A 24436-nucleotide genomic window follows, 5' to 3' on the forward strand; every position below is an offset into this window, starting at 1 on the left:
TCAGCAGGAACAGGGGGCTTACAAAGAGGTGATTCAAAGGCTACATTCTACATGTTCTCTGTGTGGAGTTGTAAGTCACTTGTTAATTTGGGAGAATCATTTCTGAGATCTTCTGGTACCATCCCCAAAGTCTAGATTACTTCCTTCCTTTGGTGGGTGTGAACTCTGAGAGAAATCTGCCTGTAATGGGGAAAAAAAGATAATCCTGTTCCCCCTGAAATTAGGAAGGAGCAATGAGAGAAGAAGAGAAAAAACATATCTACTTAAAAAAGGATATACAGGGGCAGAGCACCAAGAGCTCTATTCAAAACACAAGGTGGACCACTGTTACATTGACACCAGTTGTGTGTAGCACTATTAGAATAAAATGTGTGAAAGCACTCAATATGGACAAGAAGACTGCTATTAACAAGGAAATGCTGCATTGATGTGCACGTGCCCACACACACATACACACACAGACACACATACACACACACACACACACACACACACACACACACTCTTCTGGTAATTAAGAATACAAAGCAATGGTAGACCATTTATTCCACAAGTATTTGATGAGTACAAACCGTATGCCATGCCCATTTTTGAATATTTTGTATTTGTTCAAAAAATGACTTAATTTCCCAAAATAATACCATAGGGTAAGATATAAAATTTCAGCAGATGGAGTGCGGCTGCACTTGAAATTGCATCCGGGTTTATTTTGAGAATGACTTGTAAGTCTTAAGTGGCCACATGTGTGATGCACTTTATTTTGTTTCTTTACTGATATTAAAAAGCCTACATGTTCAATACCGGAAGTAAATTAATAATCTCCTTGAAAGATACAGGTATTTGGCAGAAATGCAAGACAACTTTTACAAAGAAGAGAGGTGAAGCTAGTATTTGCATATTGCGGCCCCTACAATGATTGAATAAAGGAGTTTTGAAGACTTTTGGAAGACACTAGGGAAAAAAAGCAGATGAGCAATTCACAAGAGCCTGGGTCCCTGACCTGTTACCAAACACCTTGGGCCTTGTGCCTGATGGCCATGCAATAATGAGGAGAAGGTTTTGAGATGGAGGTAAAAGGAGGTTTGTTGCTTTGCCAGCAAAGGGGAAACACAGGGGACTCCTGTGCCAGAAGATTTGATTCTGCCCATCAGGGAAAACAGAGGGTTTTTAAGGAGACTATTCAAAGGCTCCACTCCAGGTGTGCCCTGACCAGGGGTTCCCAGGTGCATCCTGATGGTGTGTTAGGATTAACTAGTTTATCTGGGAGATCATCACTTCCTAGTTCTTCTGGTGACTTCTCCTTCCTGTGGAGAACAGATAACTCAAGGTAATCTTGTTCCCTGCCCCCAGGTTAGGGAGGGAGACAGGGAGAAGGGGGAAAGAAAAACACTTCCCTTTTAAAATAAGCAGCCAGGGTTATATTCCAAAGGTAAAGTGGACCACTCTTACATCCCCAGTGCTTCCACCAATCAACTTCACCATCCAAATTGAATTGTCAAGTGTGTTTATGTCCAGCTGAATATTTCTGGAAAAAAAATAGTTTTCTTTTTCATCAGGCCTTGACCCACAAACTGTCAAGTTCCATAGACAGAGTAAGCGCCTGGGTCCTTGGTCCACTTAGGGTGCATATGACCCCTCTTTATGCAGTCAGTACCTTTATGACTGCATTGATTGCCTAGGAGATAACAGAATGAGAATCCTAGAAATGAGTGGACCTAGAACCACTCCTCATTTGCCTTTTGGCCTTTGGTGTTCCCAGAGCGAGTTTTTGAACTGGGCACGCTATTTGTTGGTAAAAGGCAGTTGTGGCTATTTTTTTTCCCCAACCCATCTCCAACTCTCTCCTTGTTTCCCCCCACCCCCTGTCCTTGCTTAGCCCTCACCTATCCTAAATTTTCCAGTGACACCCAGACCCACCGATCATCAACATGGGTCAAACCATGCAGCCATGGCATGGAGCTAGACGGGCAGAAGACACCTCCCAGACCGGGCACTCTGGAGCACAGCGCCCGAAATCCACAGCTCCCTCTGCAGGCAAAAAGAATCGCATTGGAGATTATAGAGTCGTGAAAACCCTGGGCAAGGGGACCTTCGCCAAAGTCATGCTGGCCCGTCACGTTGTCACAGGTAGAGAAGTGGCAATCAAGATCATCGATAAGAGACATCTGAAGCCACTAGTCCTCCAAAAGATGTACAGAGAGGTGAGAATCCTCAAGATGTTAGACCACCCACACATCGTGAAGCTCTATGAAGCTCTGGACTGCGAAAAAGCACTCTGTTTGGTCCTGGAGTACGCCAGTGGAGGGGGACTTTTGGAATATCTGGCCAAGAAAAAAAGACTGCAGGAAGAGGAGGCAAGATCTATATTCCGGCAGATCGTGTCTGCAGTGCAATATTGTCACCAAATGCAGGTCGCCCACCGAGACCTGAAGGCGGACAATCTGTTATTAGACGCCCACATGAACATCAAGCTAGCCGATTTTGGACTCAGCAACGAGTTTACACTTGGGTGTAAACTCGACACGTTTTGCGGCAGTCCGTCCTACGCAGCTCCAGAGCTCTTCCAGCAAATAGAGTACGATGGCCCCAAAATCGATGTGTGGAGTCTTGGCGTGGTTCTCTACACCCTAGTCACCGGGTCGCATCCTTTTGTTGGGCGCAATGTGAGACAACTTAGAGACAGAGTGCTACAGGGTAGATACCGAATCCCTCTGTACATTTCAACAGACTGTGAAAATCTGCTGAAACGCTTGCTGGTGCTCAATCCAACTAAGCGAAGCACCCTAGCCGAAATTATGGGAGACAGGTGGATCAACAGAGGCCTTGATGTCCTCCAACCCTTTGTTGGTCCAGAGGTGGCCGTCTCCCACAGAAACATCTCTTTGGCTAAGGTGCAGCCAAGCAGGGTCCTGAGAAAGAGCACCAGCTGGCCTCCTCAACGCAAAGTGCAGCAAAGCGTTTCCACTCGCAAGCAGACACAGTCCCTGGACCATGCTGGAACTGGGCCATATCCGACCAGCACTGCCCACAGTCACCTCAGAGAACATCCAATGGCCTCCCAGAAATCCGGCGGCAGTGCTGTGGGAGGAAAGGGAATTTCTCCAGCCAGGCCCGTACCTGGGATCACCACCAGTCCCAAGGAGCTGGAGACTCCCGAATTCAAGAAAATGCCTGCTGCCTACCAGAGCAGCACACCATCTGGAGGGAGGACACTGTGGAGTAAGTACATTTGCCGCAAAACAAGCAAAGCAGACACACGTTCAGTGAGCCGGAATGGTCAGAACAACAGCACCTCCCCTCCTCAGAGCCCTCCAGCGACCTCAACCCACAGTGTCCCAAGTACCTCCACCCGGGGCTGCCTCTGCTTCCCCAGAGCCAGTGCCCTTCGTCGAATGTTCCACCGCTAGCCCCGGGAATGCCAAACTGCAACACACGAAGGTCCTCTTGCCTCACCCAGCTGCTTCCATCCAGCTGAAGAATTGCCCCAGACTCAAAGAGGCACCACTGGAGCTTTCACTGAGTTAACATCAAAACTCACAAGAAGGCCTCCAGCTGAGTCTGAGAAGACCCTGAGATATAAGGGCTCAAGTCATCATGTCTCTGCTGAGCAGAGAAAGGAGAACCAACAAGCAAAACCTCGCTCCCTGCACTTCACCTGGAGAATGAACATCACTAGTGCCATGGATCCCAGTGACATCATGAGGGAAATCCGCAAGGTGCTGGATGCCAACAACTGCCACTACATGCACAAGACGCCCTTTCTGCTCTTCTGCATGCATGGAGATGGGTACACCGAGAAAGTGGTGCAGTGGGAGATGGAGGTATGTAAACTTCCCAGACTCTCTCTCAATAGGGTCCACTTCAAGCCAATTTCAGGGAAATCAAAGGCATACAAAAACATGGCTTCCAAAATTGCCAGTGAGCTCCAACTGGAACCCAGTCATTAGAGCCAAAATGAAGCAGCAACTTGAAGTCTTTTCCTCAACACTGATGGACATATAGAACAACATTTTGGCAATTTTGGGGAGCAGTGACTAAATTAGGGTTTTCTTTCATTGTCCCAGGAGGTGATGCCCCTCCTGGGAATTCTTGATGCAAGGCGCTGGTCAAGACTGCCCAGTTACTTGGGTTAAGACCTGTTCCACATAGGGAGGTATTCAGTTCTTGAACTTGTGGTTCAGGTGACAGGGCTCAGCGGTGGAACGTTATGGGCACAAGCTGCTACTCATAATTGGACTGGTCATACATATGACCTTGGTTTTGATGGCTTTGCCCAAATTTTCTCACAAAAAAATCGTTTAAGTATGAAACTTATATAACAAACGTGTTGAGCTGGCTCGTAGTCATTGCACTCTACTGGAGTGCAATATACACCCAGTTCCAGCTTTTTCTCCCCTTGGATTTCTGTCCTTTCTCATCCCCCATGGCCCCTCATCTGGTTTCCTCAATCAACCACCCTGCAGGTGGCAGCAGATGGGACCCAAACAGGCTATTACACTGTGGAGTGCAAAAATGATCACAAGCCTTCTCAGTGTGATCAATGAAAGGGGTCTTGGGAGAAAGTCTGTGCAAAGCACGCCAAACAGGGTCATAAATAGGGGCAACCCGATTATGATGACCAGCTTGCTTTGATAAACTTCTAACTCCCACACCTGGCATCCAAACCTCATGGTCAAGAAGTGAAGAACTCCATGAGTGTCACAGAACCTCTGTTTGAACAGATGGTTCCCATAGCAACTGGGACGTCTCAAGGGGCGCTTTCCCACTGAGAGTTCCCAAGACAGCCTTTGGCTTTGTCACAGAACATTTCAAAAACACTAATCTGCTGCTTCCGACAGGCATTGTCATTTCCATCTTCCATCTTCCACATTATGACCTGAAAATCTGAGGTGACGAACGCCACACCTGGGAGTGGAAGCAGGTCTTTACTATGAATGCCCTAAAGTCATTAGACACTGAAAAAGAAAAAAAAGAGAGAAAGTCACATTTGAGACATGCCAATTCCTAACAGTACAGTGCTCCATCAATGGCTTTCATTTCAGAGGTACTCCATCTCTCCTTACATGCTCTCCATTGAATGTTCTCAAGACAGCCATTGCTTCTGTCACAGAACATTTCAAGAACCCTAATCCATTACTGCTTCAGACAGGCATTTATTTTCATTTCCGTCTTCCAACTTCTACATTATGAGAGTAAACTCTGAGGAATAGAATACCTCCACTGGAAGTAGAAGCTTCCCATACTATGAATGCCCTAAAGTCATGGAAAACTGAAAAAGATAGAAACACCCTCTTGAGACATGCAAATTCCTAACAGATCAGTGCTCCATAAGTGGCTTTCAGTTCAGAGGTAATCCATCTCTCTTGATACACTCTCCAGTTAATGTGCTCAAAAGAGCCATTGCCTCTGTCAGAGAACATTTCAAGAACCCTAATCCAGTTGCTGCTTCAGAAGTCATTGTCGATCCCGCCTTCCATCTTCTACTTCATCACTGTAAAATCTGAGGAATAGAACACCACGCCTGGAAGTGGGAACTGCCTCTACTATGAAAGACCTAAATTCATGGAACCCCGAAATAGAAAGAAAGATGCACTTGAGACCTGCAAATACTTAACAGTTCAGTGCTCCATTACTGTATTTCTGTTCAGAGGTAATCCATCTCTCTTCACATGCTCTCCATGGGATGTGCCCAAGACAGCCATTGTCTCTCTCACAACATTTCAAGAACCCTAATCCAGTTGCTGCTTCACACAGTCATTGTCATTTCCATCTTCCATCTTCTACATCATGACCTGAAAATCTGAGAACACCACAACACCTGGGAGAGGAAGCTGGCGTTTACTATGAATGCCCTAAAGTCATGGGACACCAAAAAAGAAAGACCCACTTGAGACCTGCAAATTCCTAACACTACAGTGCTCCATCAATGGCTTGCAGTTCAGAGGTAATCCATCTCTCTTCACATGCTCTCCATGGGATGTGCCCAGGACAGCCATTGCCTCTGTCACTGAACATTTCTAGAACTCTAATGCCATTGCTGCTTCAGACAGGCATTGTTGTTTCCATCTTCCATCTTCCACATCATGACAATAATATCTGAGGAAAAGAACACCACGACTGGGAGTGGAAGCTGCACTTTATTATGAAAGCCCTAAAATCATGGGACACCAGAAAAGTAAGAAATAAAGAGCCATTTAAGACCTGCAAATTCCTAACACTACATTGCTGCATTAAACGCTTTCATTTCAGAGGTAATCCATCTCTCCTAACATGCTCTCCATTGAATGTGCCCAAGACAGCCATTGCCTCTGTCACAGAACATTTCTAGAACTCTAATGCAATCGCTGCTTCAGACAGGCATTGTTGTTTCCATCTTCCATCTTCTACATTATGACAGTGAAATCTGAGGAAAAGAACACCAAGACTGGGAGTGGAAGCTGGCCTGTACTGTGAATGCCCTAAAGAATGGGATACCGAAAAAGAAAGACCCATTTGAGACCTGCAAATTCCTAACACTACAGTGCTCCATCAATGGCTTACAGTTCAGAGGTAATCCATCTCTCCTAACATGCTCTCCATGGGATGTGCCCAGGACAGCCATTGCCTCTGTCACTGAACATTTCAAGAACCCTAATCCATTACTGCTTCAGACAGGCATTGTCACTTCCATCTTCCAACTTCTACATTATGACAGTAAAATCTGAGGAATAGAATAACTCCACTGGAAGTGGAAGCTTCCCAAACTATGAATGCCCTAAAATCATGGAACACTGAAAAAGAAAGAAAGACCCACTTGAGACATGAAAATTCTTAACAGGTCAGTGCTCCATAAGTGGCTTTCAGTTCAGAGGTAATCCATCTCTCCGGATACACTCTCCATTTAATGTGCTCAAGAGAGCCATTGCCTCTGTCACAGAACTTTTCAAGAACCCCAATCCAGTTGCTGCTTCAGAAGTCATTGCCGATTCCGCCTTCCATCTTCTACTTCATCACTGTAAAATCTGAGGAATAGAACACCACACCTTGGAGTGAAGCTGGACTCTCCTATGAATGCCCTAAAGTTATGCGACCCGGAAAACAAAAGAAAGAAAGACCTGCTTGAGACATGTAATTTTCTACAGTTCAACGCTCCATCAATGGCTTTCACATCAGAGGTAATCCGTCTCTCCTAACTTGCTCTCCCTTTAATGTGCCCCAGACAGCCATTGCCTCTGTCACAGAACATTTCTAGAACTCTAATGCAATTGCTGCTTCAGACAGGCATTGTTGTTTCCATCTTCCATCTTCTACATCATGACAGTAACATCTGGGAAAAAGAACACCACACCTGGGAGTGGAAGCTGGCCTCTACTCTGAATGCCCTAAAGTCATGGGACCGGAAAAAGAAAGAAAGATAGACCCATTTGAGACCTGCAAATTCCTAACACTACAGTCTTCCATCAATGGCTTTCAGTTCAGGGGTAATCCATCTCTATTCACATGCTCTCCGTGGGATGTGCTCAAGACAGCCATTGCCTCTGTCACAGAACATTTCAAGAACCCTAATCCAGTTGCTGTTTCAGAAGTCATTGTCGTTTCCATCTTGTATCTTCTACATTATGACCTGAAAATCTGAGGAAAAGAACACCACACCTGGGAGTGGAAGCTGGCCTTTACCTAAAAGTCATGGGATCCTGAAAAAGAAAGTAGGACCCATTTGAGACCTGAAAATACCTAACAGTTCAGTGCTCCATCAGTGGCTTTCAGTTTAGAGGTAATATGTCTCTTCTAACATTCCCTCCATTTCATGTTCCCAAGATAGCCATTGCCTCTGTCACAGAAGATTTCAAGAACACTAACCCAGCTGCTGCTTCAAACAGTCATTGTCATTTCCATCTTGCATCTTCTAGAGCATGACAGTGAAATTTGGGGGAAAATACTCCCAACCTGGGAGTGCATGCTGGCCTGTACTCTGAATGCCCTGAAGTCATGGAACCCCTAGAAGAAAGAAAGACCCATTGGAGACCTGCCAATTCCTAACAGTTCAGTGCACCTTCATTGGCTGTCACTTCTGAGGTCATACATCTCTACAAACATGCTCTTCATTTAATGTTTCCAAGACAACCATTGACTCTGTCACAGAACTTCTCAGAACGCTAATCCAGTTGCTGCTCCACACAGGCATTGTCCTTTCCTTCTTCCCCTTCTACATCATGACGCTGAAATCTGAGGAAAAGAACACCATGCCTGGGAGTGGATGCTGGCCTTTACTATGAAAGACCTAAGTCAGAGAAAAAAAAAAAAGACCTACTTGAGACTTGCCAATTCCTAACTCTCAGTGCTCTGTAATTGGCTATCACTTCTAAGGTAATCTGTCTTTCTTAACATGCTCTCCATTTCCTGTTCCCAAGATAGCATTGCCTCTGTCACCGAACATTTCAAGAACCCTAATCCACTTGCTCCTTCAGACAGGCATTGTTGTTTCCATCTTGCATCTCCTACATCATGACAGTGAAATCTGAGGAAAAGAACACCAAGCCTGGGAGTGGAAGCTGGCCTGTACTGTGAATGCCCTAAACTCATGAGACCCTGAAAAAGAGTGAAGGACCCCTGTGAGACATACAATTCCCAACCGTTCATTGCTGCAAAAATGGCTTTCATTTCAGAGGTAATCCTTCTCTCTTAATATGCTCTCATTTACTATTCCCAAGACAGCCATTGCCTCTGTAAGAGAACATTTCAAGGACACTAATCTGGTTTCTATTTCAGACTGGCATTGTCTTTTCCTTCTTCCCCATCTTTTACAACATGACAGTGAAATCTGAGGTAAATAACACCACACCTGGGAGTGGAAGCTGGCCTGTACTATAAATGCCCTAAAGTCATGGGACCGGAAAAAGAAAGAAAGTCCTACTTGAGCCATGCAAATTCCTAACAGTTCAGTGCTCCATCAATGGTTTTCAGTTCAGAGGTAATCCATCTCTCCTAACATGTTCTCCATTTAATGTTTCCAAGACAGCCATTGCCTCTGTAACAGAACATATCAAGAACCCCAATCCACAACACATGGAGTGCATGTGACCTTCAGCGATGTTTCTCACTCAATGTATTTTGAGTGATCCTTTCACAAGTGTACCGGTCTCCCTTGATTTCGTTAGGAACACAATAGTGCATCTTAAAGGTATGTTCTTTCTGATTGACACAATCTCTGTTCACACACATTCATACCATTGTCATGACTGCAGCCAAGCACTGTGATGATTTGGTAGGTATATTTTAAACTTTAGGTGACATAGCATATAAGATTTGTATCATTTTGTTCCTAAGTTCTTATATTTGAACATTAAATAGTACTCATAATTTTATTTTTTGTTCCAACAATCATAAACACTCATTTTTTAATTCTCTGCTTTATAACATACAGATATTAGCACTTTTGACTCTTCCTCTGAGTTCTTTCAACTTCTGTTATTTGTATTTTATTTTTTACATTGTCAAGATTGGACAATTATCTAGTATATATTACATGGAAAGGGAAATCCATTAAATCTTAAATTAAGAATATTTCCATTCTGTGTATGTCATGATGGTTAAAAAAATAGACCAACAAAGTTTCATGCATAATAACAATAGTCTTTCAGAACCGGAACATTTCGTCACTAAAACTCTCCTGTGAAGAAACCTCAGAATATTCAATATGAGATGCACATATGTCCCTAAGAGATGCACACTGACACTGAGGCCAATCAGGTCAATCAAGTCAAGACAGCCAATCTTATTGGCTACCCATGTCAGGTAGGTGGTCTGACCTTATTTTCTATTAAACTCATGTTTCCACTGACTTCTTCGTGTACACACAGGTGTTCATGCTCTGCCTACGTGAATTTATAGAGCCCACATGCAATTCAGGTGTTGCTTGCTTCTTTAATCTTGTAAATGAGGAAAACTACTCACAATACTTATGATACTCTGATTTTGTAATTCCATTTCACTGAGTAGTGTCTTTTTCCCCTTTCTTTTCTTTCCCTTTTGGTACTGGAGATTGATCCCAGGTGTGATTTACCACAGGACTATTTCCTCAGCCTTTTACTTTTTATTTTTCAGACAGGGTCTCACTAAGTTGTGAAGGTTAGCTTTGAACTTGTGATCCTTCTGTCTTGGTCTCCCAAGTGGCTGGGATTACAGGTGTGAGCCGCTGTACCTGGCATTTCATTTTATTTCACTGGCTCAGTGGTTTGTTTTACAATTACTCCCCTTTTCCTCATCCATATTTGCCTTCAGTATATAATCTTTCCTTCACTTTGTCCCATTTCATCTAATGCAGTTTCATTGAACAAAGTAGGGTCATGATAAGAACAAAAGTTCCAAGAGGTGTGTGGTGCACAACTATCCTAACAGCTACTCAGGAGACTGAAGCAGGAGGATCAGAAGTTGGAGGCCAGCCTCAGCAATTTAAAGAGACCCTGACTCAGAAAATGAAAAAGGTTGGTGATGTAGCTCAGTGGTAGAGTGCTCCTGAGTTTCACCCCTAGAACCTAAAAAGTAAAAAAAATAATAGAGAAAACACAAGAATTTCTCTTGGGAAATCACAGAAACCCTAAGTTCCACATGTTAAAAACTAAATTCATCAACCAGAATCCAGCCTGTCTTCCCTATTTGAGGACACCCAATGCCAAGACCAAAAACCCAGAAGGCTTCCTACTTCCCTTCTTTTGGTCTCTGTCCTTCCTGCTGCAAAGTCTTATCTGCTGGGCCTCATAAAGACCAGTTGGATTGGGGCAGTTTGGTCTGTCCTCACTTCTGGTACCTCTCTTTGGTCCCAATGAAATTTTGAATTCTCTTACTGAAGAACTGTTTTCTCTTCACTGTTCTCCTTGCATACAGTCTTGCTCAGCTTCACACCCTCTTCCACCTGCAGTCAGAACAGTCTGTTTTATATTCAGATCCAGCAAAAATCAGTTTTTTGCTTGAAAGCCTTATTGCCTTCTCATTATGTATGTAGACGATAATGCCTCAAATCCCTGACATGCTTTTTGTGGCCTTTCATTGTCTAGATTCTGTTTATGTCGTCAGCATAGTATCATAACACCCCTTCTCTAACTCTTACTTCAGTCACACTGAATGATTCCTGAGCCTCTAACATGACCTTTGTATTTGGCCCTTAGGTTTTTGCGTAATGCGTCCCCCTTTCTGGAACATCTTTTCATCACTCTCCTCTCCTGGCCAACTTGTATATCTAGGTTCCCTACAGATGACAAACCCTTCCTGAACATCCTCTTAATTATCTTTCCAAAGATAATGTTGTAGTTACTCTCAGAACACCTATATCATGCTGACATGATCTCTATATCTATTTTACCTTGAACTGTGCATTTCTCACAGAGATTATCTTATTTGCTGCTTATCCTCAACACCTGTTACAGATAGGGACATTGCCTTGTATCTGTTTGCTAAGTGGATGAAGGACAAGTCCTTTGTCATAGATTCCTTGATTCTCAGAATAATTGCAGTAGAGCAGATGACTATCTCATAGGATGATATAAGTATCATTTTTTTAAAAAGGAATGATGAAATACATAACATCTTTGAGCTGCTCTTAGGGTTTAGAGAGAAGTACATTCACTGCCATTGAGCCTTTGGAAGTAGACATTATGACATCAGCTTGGTCTAACCCTTTTCAAGCTACCAGTCTTCATCTATCACTTTCAAGAATTTCCACATGACTAAAAAAAAAAAAAAACTCTTTTCTATATGCTTTAATTCTCCAGTTGCCTCAATTGGAGAAAAAATATTGTTTCTTGTATTTTGGGCAGTATACATGATGATCTTCATAGTTATTCTAAGGCATGTTACATTAGGATAAACTTGTTTCAACTAAATTTAAATCCAAAAACTCATTTCTTTTCTCTCAGAAATCTATTTGAAATGTTTCTGCAATCCAGTTATTAAAAAAAAATCTTTCCAAATGGGAATATTGTCCTCTAATGCCCTAATTAACCTCTACAAACTGTATTTGTATTCCTTCTGCAGTGATTTCAAAATCTCCATGGTTTCTGGAATGTTTATATATCACTGGGAGAGCTGGGTTCTACTGAAAGGTTTGGATTTATTGTCTAAGTTTTGCTTATCCAATTCTTCCATGGTACTATATCCATTGTTAAAAGCAAATATTTTCTTTTCTGTACTTTATTCTTTGTTCTTTAAGATTTGTTCTACTTGTTTTCTAATAGCAAATCATTACTGTTTGAGGGAATTTTGGTTGAATTTCCCACATTTAAAAATTACTCTGAAAATCATATTGTCAGAGTAAAATTTGGCATAGAAATCAGCACAATAAGACTTTTAACATCTATAAGTCCTGCTCCTTCATTTGTTACATCAACTCTGACTGACCACAAGAATAATGGATGTCCAATTGCTTTCTCTTGAAACCCCAGCTACACACACCAGCCTCAGGTCTAGTGGCAGGAAGAAGCTGGGCCTGGGAAAACTCCCTTCCCAAACCCACACTCAACCTAAATCGTTTTACTTTTATTTGCTGTATATGTTGAACAGCTGAGTAAAGACTTCATTTGGGAAAAAAACTTAATGGAAAACTTTGCTACGAAGTATTTTAAGATCTTCTACCTTAGAGCCTGGGTAAGTCTTAGAGAAGATAGATAGAATATAAAGCTCCCTAAGGGCACCAATCCTTTTGGTTTTATCTCCAATAGGGCCTATTGGATGTATACTTGGCTAGCTTATCAACATTGTGCATCATACTCAGAATCTCTAGGACAATTCCCATATATTATAAATGGACCCAAGGCTCATGCATTGCAGTAATTGTCCAGTGTGTGCCTTTGAAACCTCTGTCAAACCTAAGGCTGAGGAAGGCTGGTTTTCTTCATTGAGCATTCTGAATGATTGTGTGTGTGTGTGTGTGTGTGTGTGTGAGAGAGAGAGAGAGAGAGAGAGAGAGAGAGAGAGAGAGAGAGAGAGAGAGATAAGCTCAAAGAAGCCTGACTTGGAGATTATTCTGTTTATCTGTACATTTTTAATATCCACTAAAATTTTTAGTTATCTAAAATATGCAAGTACATGGCAGAAGCTAATCAGACCTTTTGTATTTCTGTTTCTTTCCAACAGTGCTCCTGCAGTGTTGTCACTTGAGGAGGACATTGCTTCGATTGCATATGACCATCATCTCTTCTCCAGTCTAGAATTAGTGGTACTATTTCTTTTGGCGAAATGGCCTTGCTGTACTGTATGGATTCTAGGGAAAGGGTATCAATACAGCCCTCTGGAAACTCATGGACACTGAGTCACATGACCCTGTTAGCCAAACAAAACTACTACTATGGGATTTGTACTTCATTTAGAAAGAAATAAGTGCTCTTCTCTTAGACTAGTGAAATGAGGTGAGCCTGAATAATTGCAGACCCTTCTTCGTCACCTGTAGGCTTGCTCAGCTTTCACCTGTGTGATAGAAGGATTGATTTATATATGCTCATGCTAGTGTGCTTAGGTGGCAAGGAGTCTATCTCCCTGGCAGGATGCCTGTAGCATGACTCTACCCAGGAAAAAGGCAGTTTCTACAGAGAATTTTATTTTGAGATGTTTTCAGTTTTAGTTTTCACATTTCCAAACACTGTCATCTCTTCTTGCTTAAGGAAAAGTTTGGAAACTAAAAGTAAAGTTTTATGACAGATTGCTCAGCAATCTGTCTTGTGGTTGGGATAAAAACAAACATGTATTTAGTAGTTTTTTTTTACCTTTTAACACTCTCTTGTTTGCAATATACACATTATTCCAGTATGCAATCTGCAAATGTTCACTGTAAAATATATGCTTTTCCTGTAACCTGTTTTCTTGTACTGATGACATGGTCTATCTTATCAGCTTCTGCATTAAAAAGAATTAAACCAATGATCCATTTAAGTCATTATTAATTATGCTACCTCCATATTTCTTCTCCTGTGAAAATATGAGCATGACTATCCTTAAAGTGGAATTCATTTTCTTTTGTAATTCTATAAGTTAGTTTCTATCTTCACAAATAATGTGTACTAGACAGACTCCTTTTCACTCCCTGACAAGTAGAGTGGAAAAGATAAACTGGAATTAAGGATCACAATAAAGTCTCTGCTATCACTTTGGTCCTTATTGCTCAACTGAGTCCTACTCCTCTTAGTACTTAAAAGAGTTCTATGGTTGAAAACAAAGCATCATTTTATCAGAGGACATTTCACTAATAATACAAATGAGCAAAGTTTGAAAATTTCTTTATTCTAATTTATTTTTATTCTTAGTACTTTGAATTGAACACAGAGCCTTTTCCTGGGTAGGCAAGCATTTTACCAGCCAGCTACATACATCCCAAGTCCTGAGAGTTTCTTTATTCTAAAGACACAATGGAAATACATAATTCCAATGTATAACTTCCCTAAATTTTATTTGCTTCTCTGTTGTTACAAGGGTAAACTTTCATAACCACACTACCTGTGGCTACAAAACCTGGATTGCACTTTATTCTGAATTGCTCCACCCCTGCAATAATTGTCTACCTGCCAGCCCAAGGGATACTACTGAAAGCTGGAGCTAAAATGCATATTTAAGTCATATGTCAAAGGATTTTAGATTTATATGTGACATTGAAATCTATATTTCAGCTTTTGCCTGTGATCTAGATTGAGAATTTGAAACATTTCTCTCCTATTGGCAAAGATTTCCCTGGGGAATTTATTTATCTTTTGCTTGTTTGTATTAGGTGTATCAATCACAAACAATTATGCTTATAGTTTAGCAAATAATTTATCTTCTTATTATAAGTTGATGTAACACATGTTTGGAACAGAGTTCTGAAGGTATTGTAATGTCCAAAAATGCTTGTAAATTATTTCCCTTGTTAATTTTTCCATGCAAATATTTATTAAGTATACTTACGTAAGAGAAACAACAATCAAAAAAAAAAAGTACACATTCATAAATACCGTGTTCAACCCCATGGGCTGCAGGGGTTTTTCAGTCCCAAAGAAAGAACTTTGAGGATTCAACAGACAGGGGTTGGATATTTTATGACTCACGTGCTCCTTGGTGGTGGCAAGCCAGGATACAATAGAGGGCTGCAGGGCATGTACAAGCAGGGGAATATATGGGATAGGCTGCTTGCTCACTGCAGAGGTGAAGTTTTTCAGAAGTTTCATGAGTACATTCTTCTACTTTATAACCAAGGTCACTCTGCTTTATTCCTCACCTGAAGATTAGAGAGAAAGGAAGCAGCCAGTTGCTCCTCTCCATTTTCTTCCTTCTCACATTCTTTGGAGTCCTTACCTCACTGCCAGGAACAATACCTTCCCAGGTACTGACTAGTGTTTCCCCCACACAGAGATAGGAACTACAGGTAAAGGAAGAGCCGGCTCCTCACAATAAGAATAAGGATTCTTGCCAGATGTGGTGGCCTATACCTGTAATGTCAGCAATTGAGGTTAAAGCAGGAGGATCTCAAGTTCAAGGCCAGACTAGGAAGGAGGTCCTGTCTCAAAATCTAAAAAACCAAAAAACAAGAACAACAACAAAAACTGGGAATACAGCTCAGTGGCCATTTGCCCCTGGGTTCACCCACAGGACTAGGGAAAAAAAATTAGGGATGCTCACAAATCATGTAATTAAACGAAGAAATAATAAATCTTTTTTAAAAAGTATATATTTTGATTTTCAATTGACACAGCTAATTGTACATACTTATGAGACACAGGTGATATTTCAAGGTGTGTATAAAAATGTGTCATAATCAATTTAATTGGCATAGCACCTCAGATATTTATCTATTTCTGTGCTTGGAATATTCAAAATTTTCTATTAGTTTTTTTAAATATTTAATTGCTGTCAAACATAGTTATTTCACTATGCTGTAGAACATTAGAAGATACTCTTCTCATCCAACTGCACCCCTATACTTCTCATCAACCCTTCTTCTTCTACTTTCTTCCCAGGCTCTGATTACCACAGTTCTAATCTCCAAGGAAGTAAACATCTTATCTTTGACGCCCAATATTAGAATGAGGGTGTGGTTATTGAAAACTTAACTGCTGTATATTTTGAGGTACTCACATGTTACGGCAATGTAAATATCCACAAATTCATTAAATACTTCAAGGTTAAATGGAGTGGCTACAGAAGAATTCCTCCCCCACACAAACACACACCCAACAAGATGCCTAGTTTTCATTAACAAATAAGAACTACTCAAATATCATTATCAAATACTCTTACCAGTACTATACATTGCTTATTTAAAAGTCATTGCAGTCCTATAATTATCATTATGATCACATACATTGTGTTCAAAGTGTATAGATTTTTCTAGCTCTCTAGACAAATATGCAGAGCAGCATTTAGGTTACACGATGAAAATTTCTTGAAGGTACAAAACACAGTAAAATGTGAACAAATACCAAGAATATTTTTAGCTTTGGATAAGAAAATTTTGAATTGAGAGAAAAAGGCAATAGTATTAAACTCTATATTATTTTCTGAAGTGAAGACATCTCTGTGTTCTAAATGCATCTTACTAGGCAAAAAAAAAAAAAAAGGTTTGATCTAGTCCATTAACTACATTAATAATAATAAAAAAACTCTGCTTATCAGATAACCTATCTGATAACTTCATGGTTCATTAAAATTATGTGAGAAGCTTATCTGCAATATGGTTTTGAGGTTCTTTAACATATTCTTTATGGGGAAAAATGCAACATTTTTTCCCAGTGAATTCAAAACCATTTATTCTATGTAATTCCACATCAGGTTTTACCTTTGGCTTTTGCTGAGAGGACTTATTGTGCCTGGGGGCGTGGGCAATTTACAGAGGTCAAATTTACCTTTGTTCATTCAAACTGTCCTTCCCAATCTCTTTCCAGTTTTGGGGTGTTATGGTTGTGAAGATGGAAAATGCATCTCCACTTCTCCACTTCCTTGAGTCAGGAGCTGAATACCCTTATTTATATCTTCCATCCACTTTTCTCCTAAAACTCAAAACTCCCATTTCATTGGTATATTGGCTTTAAGGAGTTTTTGAGGAAACATGGTGATAAAAAGTGAATGTTTGAAAGTTTCACTTTCCATGGTTGTTTTCAGCATATGAGAATATATGTAATCTCAAGTCAGCCTCTAAATAGAGCCATCAGAATGAGAAGTACAGAGACTCCATGGTTAAAGGGAGCATGGGAGAAGGGTTCTTGGTTTGTCCTGATATTTGCCTGTGTGTGTGTGTCTGTGTGTGTGTGTGTGTGTGTGTGTGTGTGTGTGTGTGTATTGGAGACAGTTTGGTAGGTGACTCCAGAGTTGTGGTACTCTGTTCCAAGGTGATGGTGGGTAGGTGTCCACTTGGGAGGGAACATGGATGCTCAACCTCCTGAGATTGAGACTTGGAAGCATTCCCCTTAGAGAGGGGTGGGCAGGGCCTGCTGTAACTCTCAATCTTAGCTTTTTCCCCTCTTTTAGTTTTCTCTCCTGATGCAGTTACAAAGATGCCCACTCACATACTGATGTTGCTACTCCCAGAGCTGGAAATGCTGCACTGGTTTTCTTTGGAGTGTGAGATATTCTAGGTTACTTAGTGTTTCTTCCATACCATGTTTTATAGCTTTATTTGATAAAACTAATTTAAATCCTCTTATACTTAGATAAAAGTAACTTCTATTAAAGCTAAAATAACATGAAATCATAGGTACCACAAGATCGGGTCCTCTCATGAAATATTGGAACATACATGAGTAATTGAAATTTTGAGACACAGAGAACATTTGGTATCATTGATGGAGAAGTCAGGTAGCTCAAGAACAGTCTTCTGAATCAGGCCTTGTAATTTGGAAGGATCTTCTGTAAGTCATTGTTAATAAGTAGAAGAAACTGAAGGGCTAAATGAATGGAGATGAATCAGAAGAGGCCAACATTTCCCAGGCCTTTTGATGCTTATTTTACTCACTTTAACTTTATCTATGGAGGGACATGATTAATAGGTGGTCTGTGACATTTCCTCAAGCTCCAGAAACACTTGAGGAATTGATGCAGAATTGAATCCTCCTGTGACAAATTCACAGAATGACAGAAGGACATCACATCCATAATAATGGCACAAGCCTAGGGAGCATCTTTGCCTCATCCTTGGAATAGCTAATTAGGCAAAGTGTACTTTGCCAAATTGGCATAATGATGAGAAATGTCTCTACCAAGGCAGTAGCCATGTACCCTGAGGGGGCAATGTGAATCGAAGGCATAAAGACAGGGTACTGTCATGCACCCTAAGGGAACAGGGAGGAAACTGAATGGATGGCTTCCTTCAGCTGAGGTGGTCTGTGCACACCAAGCCTTGTCTCTCCTGATGAAGTGTGTTTGGGGCTCCTAGGAGGTTGTGGATCTCTGTATGAGGTGGCTTCTACTGGCTTATTCATAAAGTTGAATGATCGAGTGCTTAGAGGAGCCTGTTGTTTCTGTTGACTCTGATGATTGACCAAAACTAATTCTGTGGATTGAACAGTGACTGTTTCAATGCATTTCATTGAATTTACTATCCAGGATTTTTCAAATTTTAAATTTATTTAAAGATTATTTTTCAAACAAGCATTTGAGTGATGGCAAGCTTCTCAATAATGTTTAGGTGAAAAGGTGGCTTCCACATCTCCCATTCAAAGAAGCCTGATGGCTGAATTATTGTGATACAGCATCTAACCTATTGTAATAAAAACCTCTCTCTTCTGTAGATCAGTTTTCCCACTGAGAATAGAACATCAAGTGAAGCACAACATAATGTACTGACATTTATCAAACTGGATGGGGAAAGTTTCAAACATTGGTTTTTACCATGACCAAGTTTAAAAAAGAAATGACATTTTTAAATGGAAAAATTATCTTTAATTTTATTTACTCTGGGAATCCTGGGGTGTATATTTTTTAAATAATATTCTATGAATCTGCACTTGTCTTTTCACCATTTTTTTGCAGGTAAAGTGATAAAGTGGGACATTTTGAGGGAAACTTTGACTAATTCAGAGAGCAAAATATTGCTGAAATATGTGTTTTGAGAAACCTAGGGCTTCATAAGAAAATTACAAGGTTGTGGCATGAACTAGGTCTTTTCTGTGCTGCTCCCATCACCTTACATGTCTTCTGTCATTTGTCTTCAGGAATCAATATAAATAAGCTGAAAGACAAGTGTCTTTACAGTATATATCACATAGCCTGGAGATAACAGTTATCAGAGTAGAAACATTTTCAAGATCAGAGCCTTCAAGGTCTGTAGATGTGTTTTTCTTTGTTTGTTTGGTTTTTTAAGTACCAGAATAATTTTATCTTTAAAAACTCGGTTCTTAATTTATATTAATGGCATTTTAGGAATTATTATAGGAAAAAGTGTTTTTAAAGACATCTAAAAGGTTTTATTTTTCCTCTTACATTTTTAGTAAGAGCTGAGCACGGTGGTGCATGGCTATAATCCCTAACTCTGCCTTTGAAGCTGAGTTAGGAGGATTTCAAGTTCAAAGCCAGTCTCAGCAAAAGCAGGGTGCTAAGTAACTCAGTGAAACTCTGTCTCTAAATAAAATACACAATAGGGCTGGAGATGGTGGTTCAGTGGTCCAGTTCCCCTGAGTTCAATCCCTAGTACCCCCCAAAAAATGTTTTGGTAAGGGGTTTTTAAGAATGTGCTATAATAAGCATACAGATTACTCTTTATTGAAATGTAATTCAAATACTTCATACATGAATTTCTTTTCATAGTGAGAGGTACCAAAATGGGTACACAGTTAAGGTTCTTTTACTTGTCTACTTTATGAACATCATTTTGATAATGTTGTCTCTGGGGTCAGTAAGAGGTTACATAGAAGTCAAAATGCCACAGATAAGCTCTTTATGATAATTTAAAATGGACACATTTTAATTTTGACACTATAGAAAATAATATCCCCTCCTGCCTTTGGGGGGCTCAGTTGGTGTCCAACTGTCACTGTTTACATCTGCTATTTTTGCAACAAAGAACTGCCTGAACCCTAAGGAAATGTTTCTTTTTGAAAAGAATTAAAGTCATCCACCATGAAAATATTATCATTTAATTTGTGAAGCAAGTCTGTGATAAGAATTTGAATAATAAAAGATAAATTTTATATTTACAATGTCTCTTGATCAAATTACCTATGGGTAGATATCAATGAGGATTTGTTACACATTTCCTTTCTCTCTCTCTCTTATTAACTTAGCCCTATTTTTCTTTCTTATTTTATCTTTCTATTTTTCTTCTTCAACTTTCTTTATGACAAGTCTATAGATATTTCGCTTCTCATCCTGAGTCAAAATTTTAGAGATGTGCTGAAATTGAAGGTGGTTAGAAGAAACACAAAAGCTGGAGTAAAGGGGAAGTTATTAGCCATGACAAGATGCACCCACCGCTGGTTTTAGAGCTGGACTAGATTTAGCTTTACCATGAGGTTACCTATATCTGGAGTACATGTAACTCCAGTCTGAAAGTTAGTTTAGTCTCTTCATCTATAGAATCAGCTGTGATGACCTGAAGAAAACTTGTAGGACATACACAAGGAAGCTGAAAGGAAGATGCCTTCAGGCCCCAGGGTGGTCTCAGGAGGTGGTGGGAGAAATCTTCCTGTTGTCCCTGCTGGCCATTTGGTGTACTAGTCACTGTGCCTGGTCTTGACATCATCAATTCTCAAGTTGACAACATGTGGGAAATGATAGGTGAGTTGAACTGAAATGTGTTTCTGAGCAGAAGCTTATTTCAGAAATTAAAGACTGGGATTTGTTCTCTACAACAGAGCGCAGCTGAGCATGCTTCCTACTATGGTTTTTTTCAGTCACCATAAGCTACTACTTACTCTTTCTCTATGGCAATGTAAATCACCACTACACATCACTGGAGATTGAACCCAGGGGCACTTGTACCACTAAGCTACATCCTCAGCCCTTTTTTATTTTGAGACAGCTTCTCATTAAGTTCCTTAGGGCCTCACTAATTTGTTGAGGCTGGCCTCAAATTTGTGATACTCCTGCTTCAACTTTCAAAGTTGCAGGGATTAAAGTATGTCCCATTACACTGGCTTATAAAATTCATTATATTACTTGATAAATATTTTATTTTCAGTATGTCCTTGAGCACAAATACATTGAAAAAAATGCATGTGGATATTAAAAGTTAAGGGCTAAATTTCTGGAAGTCAAGAAAATTGATGATTGTGTAGCTTGTCTACCAGTATTTATATTCACCGTGGGGCTTGAATTGATGATACTCCTGATCACATGACAACCAGAAAACATGGATACTCTAAACAAACATTGGTACCTCCTCAAAATGTTAGACATTTTTAAACATAAAGGTATTGGTTTAATGCATGCAGTTCCAGAATGTGAATTTATGCATTCATTCTTGAGATATATCATTTCATTGAGCTCTAATAAGTTGTCCTGTACTAATCTCATTTTTGTTTCTGAATTTTATGACCACATGTATTCCTGTTATTGCATTTGATTTCATCAATAAAGGAATAGCTTCATGTTTAAAAGATGTTTGAAATGTGATGGTTTCGTAACAATGGCATTCAACTAAGGATCAGTCAAAACAGAAGAAATCAAATTTAGAAATTGTCTCATAATGATTTATATTTTTACTTTCAAGACATGAACACAAATACATCTAGAATTTCACTCTGTTAAGATGAGACATGTATTATTAATTATAGTCTTCAAAATTGGCATGCTGAGTGGAGTGAGATGAAATCTTGATTTGCATTTCTCTAATTGCTAGAGATGTTGAACAGCTATATATTTGTTGATCGATTGCATTTCTTTTTCTGTAAAGTGTCTGTTCAGTTCCTTTGCCCATTTACTGATTGGATGATGATGATGATGATGATGATGATGATGATGATGATGATGATGATTTTTGGTGTTAAATTTTTTGAGATCTTGTTATGTCCTGGAGAGTAATGCTGTATCTGAGGCACATGTGGTGAAGATAGTCTCTCATTCTATAGGCTCTCTTTTCACTTTATTGATTGTTTCCTTTGTTGAGAAGAAGCTTTCTAGTTTGAATCCATCCCGTTTATTGATTCTTGATTTTACTTCTTACACTTTAGGAGTTTTGTTAAGGAAATCAATTCCTAATTCTACGTGGTAAAGATGTAGGGCTACTTTTTCTTCTTTTAGGCATAGGGTCTCTGTTCTAGTGCCTGAGTCTTTGATCCACTTTGAGTTGAATTTTGTGCAGGGTGAGATATAGGTGTTTACATATGGAGTTCCAGTTTTCCCAGCATCATTTGTTGAACAGGCTATCTTTTCTCCAATGAATGTTTTTGGTGCCTTTGTCTAGAACAAGATAACTCTATTTATGTGAGTTTTTCTCTGTGTCTTCTATTCTGTACCGCTGGTCTCCATGTCTGTTTTGGTGCCAATACCATGCCACTTTTGTTACTATGGCTCTGTAGTACAGTTTAAGTTCTGGTATTGTGGTGCCTCCTACTTCAATTTTCTTGCTAAGGATTGCTTTGTCTATTCTGGGTCTCTTATTTTTCTAAACAAATTTCACAATTTTTTTTCTATTTTATAAGAAATGTCTTTGGGATTTTAATAGAAAGTGCATTAAATCTGTGTAATGCTTTTGGTAGTGTGGCCATTTTGACAATATTAATTCTGCCTATCCCAAAGCATGGGAGATCTTTTCATCTTCTAAGGTCTTCTTCAATTTTTTTCTTTAGCAGTCTATAGTTTTTATTGTAGAAGTCTTGGCAAGGATGTGGGGGGAAAGGTACACTCATATATTGCTGGTGGAACTGTGAATTAGTGCAGCCATTAGGGAAAGCAGTATGGAGATTTCTCAGAAAACTTGGAGTGGAAGCACCATTTGACCCAGCTATCCCATTCCTTGGTTTATACCCAGAGGACTTAAAATTAGCAAACTACCGTGACACAGCCACATCAATGTTGATAGTAGCTCAATTCACAATAGCCAAACTGTGGAACCTAGATTCCCTTCAGCAGATGAATGGATGAAGAAAATGTGTAGTAATGATGGTGGAATGAGTTAGATATCATTACCTTAAGTACACATTTGAGGACATGAAATGTGTGCAAATACTTTGTGTACAATCAGTGACTTGAAAAATTGTGTTTCATATGTGTAATATGAAATGAAATGCATTCTGCCATCATGTGTAACCAATTAGAATGAATAAATAATTTAATAAAAAATAACATGTGTATATATACAATAAAATATTACTCAGCCTTAGAGGAATGAAATGATGTCATTTGCAGGTAAATGGATGGAGCTGCAGAATAAATAAGCCAATCCAAAAAACCAAAGGCTGAAGGTTTTCTCTGACATGTGAATGCTAACTCACAATAAGGAGATGGGGGCTAGGGAAGAATAGATGTACTTGAGTTTACACAGAGGGAAGGGAAAGGAAAGGAGTGGACATGGTGTAAGAAGGGTAATAGAATGAATTGGATATAATTACTGTATGTGCATATATGATTACATGAATGTCATGATACTACTTTGTGTACAAGCAGAAGAGTAAGAAGTTGTACTCCATTTATGTAGGATGGATCAAAATTTATTCTACAGTCATGTATAACTATTAGAGCAAATAAGAAAAGATGAGATGTTTGAGAATATTATGATTGCTTTATAAATTTGGTGAAAACATTTAAGATTTCAGATAAATTTAGTTGTTATTGTGATAGTGATAAGGAGGCCCATTTTGGTGGGCTGTGCCATAATGGTAAAAGCAATTTTCTTGCTAAATGAAGAAATCGATTATCAGACATGAACTTGACATTGGCATTTCTGAACACGTAGCTCATAACTACATCCAAATAAATTGCAATAGTCAACCCATGAAATTAATAGATGTGAAAAATATCAAATACTTTGATATTTAAATAAAGTACTTAAAGTATTAAAAATTCTTCAGCACAGCAGAACTATGCTTTTTATTTTCATTTTGATTTTGTCAGATTTTAGTAATATTTGAGACTTACAAAAACTTTGTGAATCCTCTTTGAAAATAGTATCAAATATTTTGGAACTGAGCCTGCAAGTCATTATTACGTTTTGCCTAAAACCAGTTGAAAATCTTAAATCAAAATATTTAATCAGTTGAATGTTTAAAAAGGTCATCTTTTGAATCTTTTTAGCAAATTTGGATTATTGAACACTAAGCTTACAAACAAAACCTCTACCTACAAAATTCAAGGGACCAATTCAACTAATGAATGATATGTGCCTAGGAACTCTAGTCTTAATTTGGAAATTCTGAAATTGTTGTTTGGAATCTTGATTGTGAAAAAACTTGTAATGGACTTTATTTATTTATTTATTTATTTATTTATTGGTTTCTCAAAACATTACAATGATCTTGACATATCATATTTCATACATTTGATTCAAGTGGGGTATGAATTCTTATTTTTA

At 39.5% G+C, this 24436-nt stretch overlaps 1 long non-coding RNA gene and 1 pseudogene across 1 annotated transcript; both read left to right on the forward strand.

Annotated features, from left to right (window-relative positions):
• The first annotated feature begins 1697 nt into the window (after positions 1 to 1697).
• Positions 1698 to 4484, forward strand: LOC144375308 (MAP/microtubule affinity-regulating kinase 3 pseudogene; annotated as a pseudogene).
• A 4791-nt stretch (positions 4485 to 9275) lies between these two features.
• On the forward strand, positions 9276 to 13890 carry LOC144375309 (uncharacterized). Its single transcript, XR_013434989.1, has 3 exons — positions 9276 to 10463; positions 12010 to 12077; positions 13108 to 13890. It is a non-coding gene; the product is annotated as an uncharacterized LOC144375309 (long non-coding RNA).
• Positions 13891 to 24436: the final 10546 nt, after the last annotated feature.

This window comes from Ictidomys tridecemlineatus, chromosome 2 (genome assembly GCF_052094955.1).
Source record: "Ictidomys tridecemlineatus isolate mIctTri1 chromosome 2, mIctTri1.hap1, whole genome shotgun sequence".
Lineage (NCBI taxonomy): Eukaryota > Metazoa > Chordata > Mammalia > Rodentia > Sciuridae > Ictidomys > Ictidomys tridecemlineatus.